The 10,985-nt window shown below is 40.7% G+C and overlaps 1 pseudogene; it reads right to left on the reverse strand.

Annotated features, from left to right (window-relative positions):
- Positions 1-7,824: 7,824 nt before the first annotated feature.
- On the reverse strand, positions 7,825-7,942 carry LOC117241367 (annotated as a pseudogene).
- Positions 7,943-10,985: the final 3,043 nt, after the last annotated feature.

The following is a 10,985-nucleotide window of genomic DNA, read 5'->3' on the forward strand; positions in this document are numbered from 1 at the left end:
ACCAGCAGAAGTACGAATGTTACCCCGTTCCAACTCTTGTTTGGAACGCGGATGAGAATGCGCGCAGCTGGTCGAAGACGAGTGGGCCGTGATGTTCTAGGAGGAGCGAGAGTAGCTACGCGTAAAGGCAAAAAAACGGATCGAGGAAATTCAAGCTAAAAACAGACGGACGTTTAACAAGAGACGTAAAGAGGCAACAGCGTATAAGACAGGAGATTTAGTGGCGATCGAGAGGACGCAGGTCCTGGTCCGAAGTTGCAGTCGCAGTTCCTTGAGCCGTACCGCGTGGTAAAAGTCTTGCGGAATGACTGCTATGTGGTACAACGAGAGGGCGAACACGAAGGGTCACGAACAACAACCACGGCGGCTAATCGCATGAAATGGTGGGACGTTGTTGAAGTCAGAGGTGAGGGTGAAATTAGTGATGATGAGCACATCCGAGGGCAGATGTGATTGTCAGGTACGACCGAATGTAGTATCATGCACGAGGGGCCTAAGAGGTGTTGTGCGGATCGTAAACAAGCGGTTGCCTAGGTGTGAATTATAAACAAGCGGTTGCTCAGCATATGCGTACTGGGGCTATGACAAAAGACAAGGGGATGCTAGGGGACGATAAACGAATTAACAGGAGTATGAATTGAGAAGTCCGAGAGTGCGGATTGCGTTATCAAGATGGTGTTGTTAAAAGAGAGTTGAATTTGCGTTGACGAATTGTTAATTAATTATCTAATTGTTTTAATTATTATACGTTTATTGCAATTGGGTCATGTTTAATAACCACTGTTTTCTGTTTAATTAACATCTGTTTAATCCATTTATCATTAATAAACTAATCATAATAATTTACGATATGGACATTTGATAACTAATAAAACAAGTTTAAGTCGTCATATTATCCTTTCTGGGGACGACTCTGAACAGGTATCCAATGTCAAGAGCGCGATAATTGTCCGAATAACTACCGACATTGGCGCTGAGATTATGCGGGAGATAGAGGAGGTGCAGATGTCACTCCTTCTAAAGGCCTGAAGGCTACCTATGTTCATAGGCTCGGGCAGCCATCCCATAAAGTACGACCGGTTAGAATATACGCGCTTCTGCGTGAAACGATGCGTATCCTCGAAAATGAGGTTAATCTCTTCCAGGCGACGGTGGCGAGACCAACCTTAGGGCGACTTCAAGAGGTGTGGATCATTCCAAGAGGTCTCGTCATTCCGGCAATGAATTTGGGAAGAGATCGCGGTGCCTCAGAGAAGCTCGGACAATGAGATGTCATTCGCATGTCAACGTCGGCGCTCAGAAAATGTCTTATTAGACACTAGCTACCTTCAAAGACAAAGAAATTCTGACCTGGCCTGGCCAAAATAATGCTCTAAAGAAAACCGGCCACGTTGCTGCTATTATCCTTGCGAAAGGCATAGCTACAAGATATCAACAATATTTTACGACAAAGAGCAAGTTAACTCCATTATATTATAAGATTTCTATCGTAAAACGATGTTATCAAAAACTTTTGCACGTAACTGTATATATAAATTAGCAACAAATTAGCATTAATTAGGTTAAACACAGACGTTGTTTCAAGAATCACCCAAAATTTAATGAGCTAGAGAGGAGCAGAGTTCAGTTCTAAGTTCTGCTGGGTCTGCCATTTAAGGTCTATCTACAGATTGATTGATAAAACAGATTCTAAGGATTTCAATTATTCTACATATTCGAAAGCCTTTCATAATATTATAAACTTTTGTGTTCTAGCTTCCATCATTATAGTATATTATTATGATTAAAATGATTGCCATTTTAGCTATTCTATTAATATTACTATATTCCTTGTACAAATATTGTTATTTGATATTTCTGTTCTTTGATAAATCTCTTTAAAGATAGTAACCTGTAAATTTCTACACGCCCACGATCGCTGTCCACTCTCGATCTTACGAGATACCATTGGAGTAAAGCGCTCGTCTAAAGATCAGTGCCCGCTGGCCAAACACTGAACTTCGTAAATTGCTCCCCAATTGGTTTTCGAATAGAACTCTTTTGCTTGCTGTTACTTCGCAAACAGCTTCAAGGACTGTTCACAATGTAAAGTTGCAGAGGACAACCTCTCTGACGGATACTTCCATCGTGAATGTTTGTTCGCGAATAGAATAGAGTTGGTTCCAAACAGAGGACATAAAAATTTGGCCATGCAGGTCCTAAACCGTAATTCCTTCCATATATCCAATGATTGTTCGCAAACTGTTCAACAGCGTGATCTCGGTGACCGAACTTTCCCTAAACACATTTAATGAATAGCACACTTCAATAACTGTAACTTCAGTAACAATAAAAAATTAAAAATATGTATACATTAAGATATCTACTAATTATTACACATTATATATGTCGGGTTTACATTAGAATTAGGGTTAGGGGCGTGAAACGAATCTTCGTTTGGGTTACACGTTGTCGTTATGCAATAGAGAAGACATTGACTAATGCAAATACGATTATTATAGAACCGGACAAGTAACCGTGGTAGTTAGGTACTCGAGAAACTAACGACAATGATCCTAGGTTCAATAACGAATCCGCGGTCGACGGGATGATAGATGGACGTACTCACAAAATCTAAGTCGGACGCGTAATATTCACTGGTCGTAAAGGGTTACTCCTTTCATCAATGAGGGCGCGAGCGAGAATGTCTTTCCCGCCCCGATGATGCCACAGAGGAAAACTATAATGGGGTGTGTCTAAGGACACGAGATCATCGGATTCGTCGAGAAAAGCATTCGTTCAGAAAGTAAGGGAAAATGGCGTTGCTGCTAATTGATCAATCTCCATATCGGTGGTTACAAAAAGATGCTAGCCGCCCTCGAGGGAAAGTTGCTAGTGGGAGACACCGCTCGTTGAAAAATATGTCTCCCCTATCTTCCCGTAGTTGGGACAAAGACCGTTTGTCTGTTTGAAGGACTTTAGTTAACTAAATCTTAAGATTTATAACGGGCCCTCGAGCTAGCTGAACATGTACTGCGGGGACGCATCGACATCTGGCAATCATCTTACTCGAAGAATAGGGTCTGCGTGTGGCGAGCTACGGGACAGAGACCGTTGGAATGTGTACTGTCGAGTGTTACAACTATTTCGTTTTTAAAGAGAGCTATAGAATTATTCCATGCCTTTGTTAGACAAAGCGTTCATCCCGTGATCGCGGCTACGTTCGGCGATTGACTGTCGCCTCGAGCCCAAGCTCATTATCACAACTCTCGAACAATTACAATCGGATTGAATAACTACAATTGTTCAATTACAGCTATAGTAGACTCTAGGTTACAATTTTGCGGGATTATCCAAAGTATCAAAGGCTCCGGTGTTCTTTCATCTCCGACATATAAATAAGCGTAGCGACATAGAAGAGAGAGAGATAATTCCTTAGTTCAGAGTTCCTCAGTTCCCCAGTTCTTGTTAGTCTTGTTAATCGACGTGTTTGCATTTGTCATTTTGTAAATTATCGCAAATCTATCAAATTAAAATCTTGTAATTAATAAGAGTGAAAACATATTACGAACGATTCGAGTAACTTCGAGTATTTGAAATTTCAACGACAATTCTGTCAATTTCCAATTAGGATATGAATAAACATTTTTTGTGAAGAATATTTGTCTAATAATATAATAGGATTAAGCGAACATTTATTTTCACCGACTTTAATCCTCTCCTGTGCCAGTACTCCTGCGCGTAGCAGGTTAGCCGAAACGTGGAGTTTAATTGTCAATCGCATTAAATAACAGACAACACTACAATTTAATCTGAATTCAAAAATTAACGGCAACACAACCAAAACGAACCAAACAAAAACATAACAATATTGATTTCTGATCCGGAGTCTAATAGTAAATTTGTCTTAGTTTTTAAATCTGGGGAGACTATTCTAGCGGTGGGAGTACTTGGAGTTTCGTTCATTTTTATTGAAACAATCCGGAGAGTCCAAATCTGAGTCCGATCCTTGGTGATTTTCTTTTGTCAATTCTTCTCGTATTTTCTTCTCTTTTTGATCCAGCAGGAAGGGTTTCCCACAGTATTTGGTGGTGGTTCCGTTGGTTTTACAGCCGGCTTTACATTCGCTCTGGTTTTTGTTGTAGATCGTGTAGTTGATTTTACGGGGATCGCTGCTCGTGTTTGTTTTACTGGCGTAGGCGCCGGCTTTCTTCCTACTGCCTGTACTCTCGGGCGATTCGGAATATCGTTCCTTCGTGGCTCGCCCCATTCTCCCGAAGGACGTGCCCGGTTTCCCGATTGTTCCGATGCATAGGGTACGATTATCCTAGCGTCTACTCTGGCTTTGAATGTATAACAATCTTTTATCAAATGCCCAGGTTTTTTTGCAATAATTGCATGTTAGCGCATTTTGTCTCGGAGCGTTTGGGCCATTTTGCGGCGGCGATATGGGTCTTCGATCCTGGCGGTTGTTTCCGATGTTTTTACTATTGCTCGGGGGACGAACGTTGTTACGATTGTAATTGTTCGGAGGTGTCGGACGTTGGTATTGCGTTCTGTCGTTTGCTCGTTTTAATTCTCGCGTTGCTTTAACGGCTTGGCGATACGAGTTCATCTAAAGAATGGTATCCCGCTATTTTTACTCGCAAATATACCTCGTTTGGGAGTCCCTTAACGAAGGCCTCCCTTGTGTCCCAATCTATTGTGTCTTGAACATCCTGAGATATAATACCGTAATCACATCTTTCTCCGTCCATTATTGCTAACCTAAGGTTTCTGACGCGATCTATATAGTCTAGTATGTCTCCCCCCGGTCGTTCCAATATTGTTCCTAATTCTCCCTTATATTCGTTAAGGGATTTCCCTGGGCCGAACATATCCTTTAATTTGTTCCCGAAATCGTCCAAACTGTTTAGCTGACTGTCCTCTACGGCGAGGTACCCGTGCCCGCGAAGCTTATTCATTAATAATTTTACCAATTGAGGCTCCTGATGCCGCGGAATCATGTTTCGTGCGCGCTCGCATGCTCTTAAAAATTGAAATACTGAGGGTCGATGTCTGTCGAATATTGGTACTGACTCGATCGCGTCTTTTAACTTGATTAGTTGGGGGCTACCGTCTGTCGGTATTGTCACCTGAGGAATTATCGGCAGTGATACGGGTGTCTCGATTTGCTTTTTTGTTTTGAGTGAACGCATGTCGTCTTGTAATTCATTGGTTTTTGTACTCATGTCGGCTCATTACTCGAAAATTTGCATCACATGCTCTTAGTTTTTCTGACAATGTCAAGAGCATGTCTTCGTTCAATGATTCTAATGGAGTTGCCATATTCTCTATTATATTTTGTCAATAATCGTAAGAACTTTAATCCTCTGTGGAGCGCATCCCACCGCTGCCACGAAAAAAATATTTTAATTGTTATTGTTACGTTTTCAATTGAGTTGTTGTTTTTGTTTTTCTTTCTTTTTATTCTTACTTTCTTGGGCCCGTTACTATAGTAATTTACAATTATATGTATGTCGGAGATGAAAGGAAAGCCGAAGCCTTTCCTTGGAAATTCTGGGAACATCCTCTAGTACCTTAGCCTAGATTTTATTATAGTTGCAATTGCATAAGATTTGTAATAAGCGAGATTGGGTTCGAGGTGACAATCGGTCGCTGAACGCAGCCACGGTCACGGGATGGATGTTTTATCTAACGGAGGTCTGGAGTGGTTGTATGTGTTTTCCGAGAAATGTGGTTGTGGCGGCATGCGGCCTCGAGAGCGGGCCTAGCCACGTGTGATGTTGCCTCGGAGGTGCCGATGCAATGGGACATACATTGTATTAGTAATCAAAACTCCAGGCAGAAACTGCCTAGCAACGGCGTTTGGAACTTTCTCGATGCTTCCAACGAGTGTGCCTAGCAACGGCGTTTGGAACCTTCTCGATGCTTCCAAACGGGTATAGAAAACAAAATACAATCGTACAGGAAGAAAAATCTCCACGAGGCTGGCATTCTTGCGATTGCCTTGGAGAGTGATACATCGAGCATTTTCGACTATCGCATTTGCGTCTAAGTTAGTTTCGCTTAGTAAGGAGTTATCCCGGTGACCGTGGATTCGTTTGAACTCAAACATTGCTAATAGTATTATTTAATTTAATTATTCGTAGATCGTATTATTCATTGGGCTTAGTGTTTGTTAGACTTATTATTAGTTGTACCTATTATTTGTTAAGCTTAGTGATAGACCTGTATATACGTGTAAATAAAATCTCGGCTTTGTGAAACGATGGCTAGTCCACATGAAGAGTCGTCGCGCGCCCAAGATTCGAATCGTGATCCGACATGTGTATGTATGTATGTATATGTATGTATATGTATAAATATGTATATGTATATGTATTTATCCGTGTAAGTTGTCGATAATGATATTGTAGTCATCTAGGGGGACAACGGGGCAAGTTATCTTTCCAAAAGCCAGAAAACTTTTTTCGGTTTCGGTAAGATCCATGTAAGCGTTTATACACTCAGTACTGGATGTCGCGGGTTGTATCTGTGACATATGTATATCGCACATTCGGCAATGCTTTGCTGTAGTTCGCTCCGGTACTCCACACAGCAAGTGTGTTGGCGTATCTTCGTGTAATTCTTGATCCTCCGGATCCAATCAGTCTTGACAAATAAAAGCATATTGGAACTAGTAAGCAGAGCGGATTAGATGGACGCAACAACTGAATAACAATTCCTCGTAAGCATCCGGGTAGTCCTTAGGTAAGATTCCATCCGGTTCTTCTGATTGTTAAATTCAACGCCCATTCTGTGTAACAGAACAAAAATATTTTATTATTAACATGTCTCGCTTTATTATGAAGTTTTTGTTGATTCATTTTGTCAGTGCGTCACAATGGGATTTTCCTTTCGGGGAATTGCCTTTATCTTTCAGTGTTTCATATATTCCTTCTAATTCGTCAATCATGGACGGGTTGATAGCTGATTACGATCCAGTTATCCTTTCTCGTGACTGTTCGTTAACAGATTTTAACATTTTTGCTACTGTGTATTGTATTAATTGTCATTTATTATTTCTTCTTAATCCGTTCACCATGAGTAGTTAAGGGTTTAATAATTTATTATAAGATTTTAATCCATGGTTTGTTTCTCGTGGCTGGTTACAACCCCTCTTCTTCTTGCGCTGGAATACTACTTGCAGTGAATAAAAACTGAACGAAAAAGGATAAACTAAATAAAAGAAAACAAAACAAGATATGCACTGGAACAGTCCGCATGGGAACCTCTGACGAAGATACCTCCGTATGCATCATTAAACGTTAATATCGAAATGACCAAAACCTATGTTCATAACAATAAATCAAATCAAACACCGGAGGCAACAATCACATGGAAATAGTAATCAAAATCTACGTAATGATAATATACCAAATCAACAATCAAGATGCACAACCCGTCATCCGGAAGCCGACGCTACTCACCGCGTGTCAATGCAAGGGAAAAAAACAACAAACAAAACATATCTTATTAAATAAAATATAAGAATATAGACAAAATCACTGCAATAAAATAACACCCGCTGGGAACACATTTAGGCATATATGCACACATGAATAAATAAGGCACTGTTACCAAGTAAAGTCAAAATCTACACACGGAGCATCAGGATACATTTCACGAAACCTATCTAAACACCATGAGAGTACTCCAGGACAAGTACCCACCCTTGATCTGAGGAATGGTGGCGTAGGAAAGCCTCCAACACTTGATCAGGAATCTCCTCTGAGAAACGAACCTTCGCGCTGGCATCCGTATCAACCACCGCATGGGGGGCGCGGCGGGCCCAGCGCGCTCTGCCAACGCCACACGGAATCCCAGGCGATCACCCATCCAAGTACTATCCGTGCCCGGCGCTGCTTAACTTTCGTGATCTAACGGGAACGAGTGCACTCAGCGCGGCCAGGGCATTGCCTACTTTCACTTGAACTGGAATGCATTTAACTATGTGTACTGCTTCTCCTGCGACCAAAGCCATGTGTCCTGGCGTTTTGGTTATTGCATACGCAAATTCATCAGGTAATATAGTTGCTAGACTGAATGCATTCTCTATTATTTTCTTTTCCGAGATGCATCTTAGTGTCAATCTATCCTGATAGAGTACCGTTATTTGTCTTCTGACAGTTTTTCTACGTAAATGAATTTTGAGTTAACGTATGTGAATATATCCAAATTTTTGACTGCTGTTTTACGTTTGGGTATAAATGTATTTCCTTTAGTCGTTTTTAGGAAAAAGAGCTTGGGGTGTTCTGTGGATAACAGGGTGTATCCGCACAAAGGCTGTTCTCCAGTTTTGGTTAGCACAAAGGTTATTTCTTGAGTCGTAAGGGCAAAACCCGGTAGCGTCGGGTTGCTATTGGTTTTTATTTCTTGAATTTTTGTGGCGATTCCTTCGTACAAGACGTCATATTGCTCGAACTTACATAGGAATAGTGGATGTGGCTGCCAATAGGTGTATCCATCTTCTGAATCGAAACAAGTTCCTTTATTAATAGCGCATTCATTGAACTATTCATTAGACTTATTCATTAGACTAGCACTATTCATTAAACTTATTTAACGAATAGTAAGTTTAATGAATAGTATGATTAACGAATAATAAGTTTAATGAATGCTATTAACAACGTTTTTGTGTTTAAACGAATCCACGGTCAACGGAATAACTCTTTACTAAACGTAGACTAATCTTAGACGCAAAAATACGATTGTTGAAAATGCTCGATGTGTTACTCTCCAAGACAATCGCACGAATGCCAGCCTCGTGGAGATTTTTCTCGCTGTACGATTGCATTTGCTTTCTATACTCGTTTGGAAGCATCGAGAAAGTTCCAAACGTCGTTGCTAGGCAGTTTCTGCCTGAATTTTGATACATACTCGTTGGAAACATCGAGAAAGTTCCAAACACCGTTGCTAGGCAGTTTCTACCTCGAGTTTGATTATTAATACAATGTATGTCCCATTGTATCGGCACCTCGGGGGCAACATCACACGTGGCTAGGCCCGCTCCCGAGGCCGCATGCCGCCACTACCACATTTCTCGGAAAACCCATACAACCACTCCAGACCTCCGTTAGTCAAAACGTCCATCCCGTGACCGTGGCTACGTTCGGCGACCAATTGTCACCTCGAACCCAATCTCGCTATCACAAATCTTGAACAATTACAGCTAGGATAAAATCTAGGCTAGAGTAGGGGATGTTCCCAAAATTTCCAAGAAAAGGCTTCGGCTTTCCTTTCATCTTCGATATATATAAAAAAAGATAGGCGAATGAACAATACTTTATTCAAAAGGCGAAGTTACACTTCAGTAGCAAAATACAGACTGACTTACTTACTAAAGAACAGGGATCTTTGCCTCCTCACTATGATTCATATATATCACGGGTGGGAGTTCGGTTACTGTCTATTCTCACCGCTATCGCATGACCAGGTGTTGTATGCATATCCTGAGGTCGGCGGATTCCTGGCTTCTGGGCGACGTTACAAACTGATCTAATTTCTGTTACGATAATAGGGGTGGTTCAATTGAGTTTACACTAAATTAACAGGTATAAATTAATGTTTATTTCAACAACTTCGTAAAGAGATAGTTACGCTGGTGCGTATGTACAAGTTAAGTAAACGATTGATTTAAGGGTAGAAACCCGATAAAGGTATGTTGACTATTCTAACGATGAAAAATAAGTAAAGTTCTGTGACGATGCTCTGTCGGAGGAAAGCTAGTGATAGGTGTGTCTAACCATCGGATTTGTTGATGATAATGTTGGTTAGGAGAGCGAGGACAGTAGACATTGCTTCTCATTGAAATTGAACTTCGTATAAGTTGATGGAAATTTTATTGTATAAATCCAACAGAGTGTCGGTTCAAAGTGTTACAACAGAATAATGTGTTGAGCGCTAATTTAGGAGGGTTTTATATGGAGGTTTTAGTCCCTTTGGAGGGGCTGTTTTGTTATTATTTCGATAGCTATGGCATGCAGGATGTTTCGTCTACTTTATTACTGTTTCTGAGCGGGTGGCCTTTCTTGAGCGTGTGACACTTCCCCCGGCATGTCGGTTGACGTCCACGGTTCGGCTAGCGAAAAAAGGAATAAATCGTAAAACTAAAGGATCGTTCAAAATTGACACTTTATACGTTCGTTCAAGTTTGTATAACGGGATTGCGATATTAATTACACTATGTTACGTAGATATTAGTCTATATTCACTATTTACTGAAACTGTAGTAAGACTGACTAAACTTCGATTTTGATGTTTTTTGCGTATGTCGTGCAAATCTATATTTTGAAAAATCTTTTCCTATCCATACAAGGACTGAACTTGCTTAATTTCCGAGAAATTCGCGAAAGACTGCCGGTATCGCTTGAATGAATTCTGCCTATAGTTGTGCGTCCGTGCAACCTATGCGTAGGTTGCTACCGGATACAGTATTTTGTTCATAGTATATGTAGGTATGATAGGGGGAGATTGAAAGGTTACGGGAGATTAAAAGATTACGGGAGATTGAAAGATTACGGGAGATTGAAAGATTACGGGAGATTGAAAGATTACGGGAGATTGAAATATTATTTAACTGCCAGGTAAAGAGAGACGTCCGCTTGAACTCGCTGACTAAGCCCTCTTGTCTTCATGTAGGCATTCTCTGCAAACACACACATACATTCTTTTATGCAAAAACTGCCTAGGTCGAGTTCACCGTCAAGCCACAAAAACGCGTGTGCTCGGTAAAAACAGAATAAGCCGATGAACCACCAATCAACGAAATAAACTTGATCATTACAATAGACAATATAGAGGAAATTTATGTCGATTTTTCCCTAACAATAAATAATGTCAATGTTTGCGTACATTTATTGTACAATTATATTATTTATATAAATGTTCTTATGCTGTACAATTACATATATGTCGAGTCAAAGTCCGAATCTGGGCCCGAGTCGTCCTCTTGGCGGAGGCTT

Source organism: Bombus vosnesenskii, unplaced genomic scaffold (assembly GCF_011952255.1).
Source record: "Bombus vosnesenskii isolate JDL3184/JDL3185 unplaced genomic scaffold, Bvos_JDL3184-5_v1.1 scf7180000015768, whole genome shotgun sequence".
NCBI lineage: Eukaryota > Metazoa > Arthropoda > Insecta > Hymenoptera > Apidae > Bombus > Bombus vosnesenskii.